This window comes from Staurois parvus, unplaced genomic scaffold (assembly GCF_062004578.1).
Source record: "Staurois parvus isolate SC_StPar_1 unplaced genomic scaffold, SC_StPar_1.0 ptg000389l, whole genome shotgun sequence".
NCBI classification, from domain to species: Eukaryota; Metazoa; Chordata; class Amphibia; order Anura; family Ranidae; genus Staurois; species Staurois parvus.
Genome location: NW_028318185.1, coordinates 487,377 through 493,376, shown reverse-complemented (window position 1 = coordinate 493,376; position 6,000 = coordinate 487,377). Strand labels below are relative to the sequence as shown.

At 44.1% G+C, this 6,000-nt stretch overlaps 1 protein-coding gene across 3 annotated transcripts in view; it reads left to right on the top strand.

Annotated features, from left to right (window-relative positions):
- Positions 1–2,188: 2,188 nt before the first annotated feature.
- ASAP1 (ArfGAP with SH3 domain, ankyrin repeat and PH domain 1) overlaps positions 2,189–6,000 on the top strand; it is a 491,182-nt gene continuing 487,370 nt past the window's right edge. For 2 of the 3 annotated variants that reach the window (XM_089685927.1, XM_089685924.1), the window contains exon 1: positions 2,189–2,411. The gene's annotated coding sequence lies outside the window, so the exon portion shown is untranslated. The remainder of the gene's footprint in view (positions 2,412–6,000) is intronic. The other variant, XM_089685928.1, reaches the window with a different exon arrangement.

The following is a 6,000-nucleotide window of genomic DNA, read 5'->3' as shown; positions in this document are numbered from 1 at the left end:
AACTCATAAGGTATCAGCACACCAAGTCATTTTGGACAATTTCCCAACTTTGTGGGAAGAGTTTGGGGATGGCCCCTTCCTGTTCCAACATGACTGCACACCAGTTCACAAAGCAAGGTCCATAAAGACATGGATGGGCGAGTTTGGGGTGGAGGAACTTGACTGGCCTGCACAGAGTCCTGTGAGTGTGGGAGGAAACTCACGCAGATACAGGGAGAACATGCAAACTCCAGGCAGGTGGTGCTGTGGCTGGGATTCGAACCAACAACCCTAGTGCTGCCCCAAGTATAGCAAATATGATTAAGAACCCCACCTGCAGGATGGCGCAAACCGGCACTGCCAGCAACCTGGTAACTGTGTCCCCGGGACTAAAATGTTGGTACGTATACCAAAGGTGGTCCAGGAAACCAGCACCTGCTTACAACCTGGTAACTGTGTCCCCGGGACTAAAATGCTGGTAAGTATAGCAAAGGGGGTCCAGGACACCAGCATCTGCTTACAAGCTCGTAACTGTGTCCCCGGGACTAAAATGTTGGTAAGTATAGGAAATATGGTCAAGAACCCCATCTACAGGATGGCGCAAACCGGCACTGTTGACAACCTGGTAACTGTGTCCCCGGGATTAAAATGTTGGTAAGTATAGCAAAGGGAGTCCAGGAAACCAGCACCTGATTACAACCTGGTAACTGTGTCTCCGGGACTAAAATGTTGGTAAGTGTAGTGAAGGGGGTCCAGGAAACCAGCACCTGATTACAACCTGGTAACTGTGTCTCCGGGACTAAAATGTTGGTAAGTATAGTAAAGGGGGTCCAGGAAACCAGCACCTGATTACAACCTGGTAAGTGTGTCTCCGGGACTAAAATGTTGGTAAGTGTAGTAAAGGGGGTCCAGGAAACTAGCACCTGATTACAACCTGGTAACTGTGTCTCCGGGACTAAAATGTTGGTAAATATAGTGAAGGGGGTCCAGGAAACCAGCACCTGATTACAACCTGGTAAGTGTGTCTCCGGGACTAAAATGTTGGTAAGTGTAGTAAAGGGGGTCCAGGAAACTAGCACCTGATTACAACCTGGTAACTGTGTCTCCGGGACTAAAATGTTGGTAAGTATAGTGAAGGGGGTCCAGGAAACCAGCACCTGATTACAACCTGGTAACTGTGTCTCCGGGACTAAAATGTTGGTAAGTATAGTAAAGGGGGTCCAGGAAACTAGCACCGGCTTAAAACCTGGTAACTGTGTCCCCGGGACTAAAATGCTGGTAAGTATAGCAAGGTGGTCAAGAACACCCAACATTTCCAGGTTGAGAATTATAACCCTGTTGGGGCACCATGATATATGTCAGGGGCTGACTCAGCCCACCAGGCTCCACCAATAACTGAAATATCTTTTTTGGGTGGACTTTTTTTAAACCCCCTTATGTCCCAGTAACTCATATGTGTGCCGACAGAAAGGTGGGTTTTAACCCCCACATACCGCACTGCTGGACAGTCAATCACAGTGGTCACATGATCTCCAATCCTTCCCACCCCCCTGAGTGTTCAGGATGCCAAGGTGGGTGGGAAGGGGTTAAAGATGTGTTATGGCAGCACCATTTACAGATGGGAGGAGAACCTGTACCTGTGTACAATCTGGTACCTGTGTCCCTGGGTCTAAATGTTGGTAAGTACAGCGAAGGTGGTCAAGAACACCCAACATTTCCAAGTCGGGAATTCTAGCCTTGCCGGTGCACCAAGACATATATAAAGCCAGGGGCTGACTCGGCCCACCAGGCTCCACCTATAGCTAAAATATCCCTTTTGGGTGGGCTCTTTTTTTTTTTAAAAGATGGGTTATGGCTATAGCCTAATGACCCGACTGTTCATCTCCCCCTCCGTTCTTTACAGTCATCAGCACAGGACGGTATTGTACTTTCAATAATGGATATGGCAATGGCTGAATGGTCTTCCAGGCCAGCAGCAGGACACGTTGGTGTAAGAGGAGCTGCAATTCCCCAGACCCGTATCTCTGCACATTGTGGAATGTGTGCACAGCAGAGCACATTTCCTGTTCAACTGTCAGATTTCCTGAAATCCGTGCTCTCAACCCCAGGGCTCTCCAAAAGGCAGGATCCTTTTTTTTTTTCTCTTTCCTCCTCTCTCTCCCTCTCTCTCTCTCCCTCACATGCTAGAAGATTTTCCTTCCTGTCCGCTTCCAGCTGGAGAAGAGGCTCAATGGATGCAATTCAACCCTCTCCAGCCTAGCCATTGTCTGGATACACTCAAGCTGGGATCCGTGTGATTATCCTTCCCCTTCTTCGCAGAGTTAGCCGAGCCGTCCTGCGCCTTTGTGCCGATTTCCCCCGTGTAACATGGAATAATGGGGTTTAATCCGGGACGGAATCTTGGAATGGGAATTGGAGCTGAGCACATCGTGGTAAGTTCTCAGGCTAGGCGTGGTTTGCAGTGCATTGTCTAACTTTGAATCTCAGTTTGGACCACGACTGAAGCTCCGGAGGAAGAGCATCCAAAGAGGGCTCTATCTCTGAAAAGTCTGGAGAAGGTCCCTGGTTTTCAGGAACTGATCAAACATACTGTAGAACCTTCCTCTTTCTATATGAAAGATTGATGTAAACCCTCCATCTTCAGGCTTTAGGAATCTGTCCTTGGAAAGTACGGAGAAGGTCCCTGATTTTCAGGAACTGATCAAACACACTGTAGAACCTTCCTCTTTCTATATGAAAGATTGAAGTGTAAACCCTCCATCTTCAGGCTTTAGGAATCTGTCCTTGGAAAGTCCATAAAAGGTCCCTGATTTTCAAGAACTGATCAAACACACTGTAGAACTTTCCTCTTTCTATATGAAAGATTGATGTTAAAGTAAACCTTCCATCTTCAGGCTTTAGGGATCTGTCCTTGGAAAGTATGGAGAAGGTCCCTGATTTTCAGGAACTGATCAAACACACTGTAGAATCTTCCTCTTTCTATATGAAAGATTGATATAAATGTAAACCTTCCATCTTCAAGCTTTAGGGATCTGTCCTTGGAAAGTCCGTAGAAGGTCCCTGGTTTTCAGGAACTGATCAAACACACTGTAGAATCTTCCTCTTTCTATATGAAAGATTGAAGTGTAAACCCTCCATCTTCAGGCTTTAGGGATCTGTCCTTGGAAAGTACAGAGAAGGTCCCTGATTTTTAAGAACTGATCAAACATACTGTAGAACCTTCCTCTTTCTAAATGAAAGATTGAAGTGTAAACCCTCCATCTTCAGGCTTTAGGAATCTGTCCTTGGAAAGTACGAAGTAGGTCCCTGATTTTCAGGAACTGATCAAACATACTGTAGAACCTTCCTCTTTCTATATGAAAGATTGATGTAAACCCTCCATCTTCAGGCTTTAGGGATCTGTCCTTGGAAAGTACGGAGAAGGTCCCTGATTTTCAGGAACTGATCAAACACACTGTAGAACCTTCCTCTTTCTATATGAAAGATTGATATAAATGTAAACCTTCCATCTTCAAGCTTTAGGGATGTCCTTGGAAAGTCCGTAGAAGGTCTCTGATTTTCAGGAACTGATCAAACACACTGTAGAACCTTCCTCCTTCTATATGAAAGATTGATGTAAGTGTAAACCTTCCATCTTCAGGCTTTAGGGATTTGTCCTTGGAAAGTATGGAGAAGGTCCCTGATTTTCAGGAACTGATCAAACACACTGTAGAACTTTCCTCTTTCTATATGAAAGATTGATGTAAACCCTCCATCTTCAGGATTTAGGAATCTGTCCTTGGAAAGTATGGAGAAGGTCCCTGATTTTCAGGAACTGATCAAACACACTGTAGAACCTTCCTCTTTCTATATGAAAGATTGATGTAAACCCTCCATCTTCAGGCTTTAGGAATCTGTCCTTGGAAAGTCCAGAGAAGGTTCCTGATTTCCAAGAACTGATCAAACACACCGTAGAACCTTCCTCTTTCTACATGTAAGACTGATGTAAATGTGAACCCTAATGCTGGCCATATACTCGCAGATTTCAGAATGAGATTATTTGTATGAATATTCTTTGTACATCCACTGAATGGACAAATGACGTTCGAACATTTCACTTGCTTTTACCATTCAGTTTTTCAATGATTGTAATTCATGAACACGTACACTTTGAAATTAATTCGTTCAAGAAAAACATTTTTATCCTGCTCCTTCAAATTTTCTCATCACCGCGGTCGGAAAGGAACATCAATTTGACCCCACTAACCATTAGAAAATAGAACAAACGTTCTTGAAAATTTTCAAATGAAAGTCTATATGTGTATGGCCAGCATACTGTAACTGGGGGACAATTAGTTTGCTAAAGCCGGCTATACATCGATAGATTTTTGATTGAACGTATGTACAAAAATCATTGGTCAGAAGATACTTTCTTGCCATCATTGAGTCAACTGATTTCATTTCAAAGCTCTTAAAATGACATGTTATTTGAACGAATGTTAGAACCAGGGACGGACTGACCATTCGAGCACTCGGGCACTGCTCGAGGGCCCGGGGTCAGTAGGGGGCCCCATGATCCCCTATTGCCCGGGGGCCCCATGAGTTGTCAGTCCGCCCCTGGTTAGGATGTATTAAACAGGTTTCATTACAATATGTGTGATTTATTTTTGTTTTTTTTTTTAATGAAAAGCCCATTCATGGTTAGAACTTGGTTCAAAAAACGTTTTCCATCCTTTAAATTACAAATGTTGATTTGACCCCACTAACCATTCTGAAAAGCTTTGACCAAAGTTCTACTAGAATGGCCATCTTCGAGTATCCTTAACAGTTGCTCTGTGTTATTGCTTTTATACTGTTTTTACCTTTTTTTTCTTCTTTTTGGCACCTCATTGATGCCGATCTCCTGATGGGCAGCAACTGCACATGGTTGCCCTGGTCCAGCTTTCTGACGGTGCACCATGCCTGTGCAATGTGCATGTAGACTTCTCCAGGGGCACATGTGATGGGGAGATAACTCGAGGGAACAGTTGTCACCCTATAACAGGAAGTGAGATATCTATGAAATTTCAGTGATTGGACTTCCCATCGGTGCACTGCGGTTTGGGTGCAGCGCGGTTGTATGTGCATTTTCAATGCATCTTTAGGCACGTTCCTATTGGCTTCTATTGGAATGTGCATTATTTGGAAGCGTTTGATGCGCTTTCATAAAAACGTACGTTCTAATAAAACTCAATGGGAGTGCACCTTCAAACGCATGTAAAACGCACATGCAATCGCCCTGTGTCCAAAACGCTGCGCAGTGGTGTGAACCTGGCCTTATGGGTACAGAATTAAAGTAGATGTAAACCATAACCTATTGATATTTAGTTTGCTGAAACAATGTGCCTCATAAAAATGTAATTATTTAAAATAAAATATTTATATTTTTAAATAGTTTTTTTTTTTCATTCATCTTTTGCATCTCAGTGATGCTGACCTCTTGCAGCTATTTTGCAGCCACTTTCTTTCTTCATGGTCATCAGGGATGACTGCTTGACATTTCTCAGGGGTTTCTTAAAGTGCTCCTAAACCCAGGATCTCCCCGGACCCTGCATTCACTATATCTGGTCTCCCCGGACCCTGCATTCACTATATCTGGTCTCCCTGGACCCTGCATTCACTATATCTGGTCTCCCCGGACCCTGCATTCACTATATCTGGTCTCCCCGGACCCTGCATTCACTATATCTGGTCTCCCCAGACCCTGCATTCACTATATCTCGTATCCCCGGACCCTGCATTCACTATATCTGGTCTCCCATAGTACACACAACATGGAAATGCAATTATTTTAGTAAATATAAACTGCTAAATACCTTTTCTCATCAGCAGTTAGAGCAGTCTTGTGACTTCTATTAGTACCCAGCTGAGCACTAGTTAAAGCTTATAGGAGGAGTTTTCATTCTCCTCTAGGAGAATGCAGAACCCCTAACCTCTGTCTTGACAGTGCTGATTGGCCCTGTGCTGAACCCATGCATTCTCCCAAGAAAACAAAAACCTCTC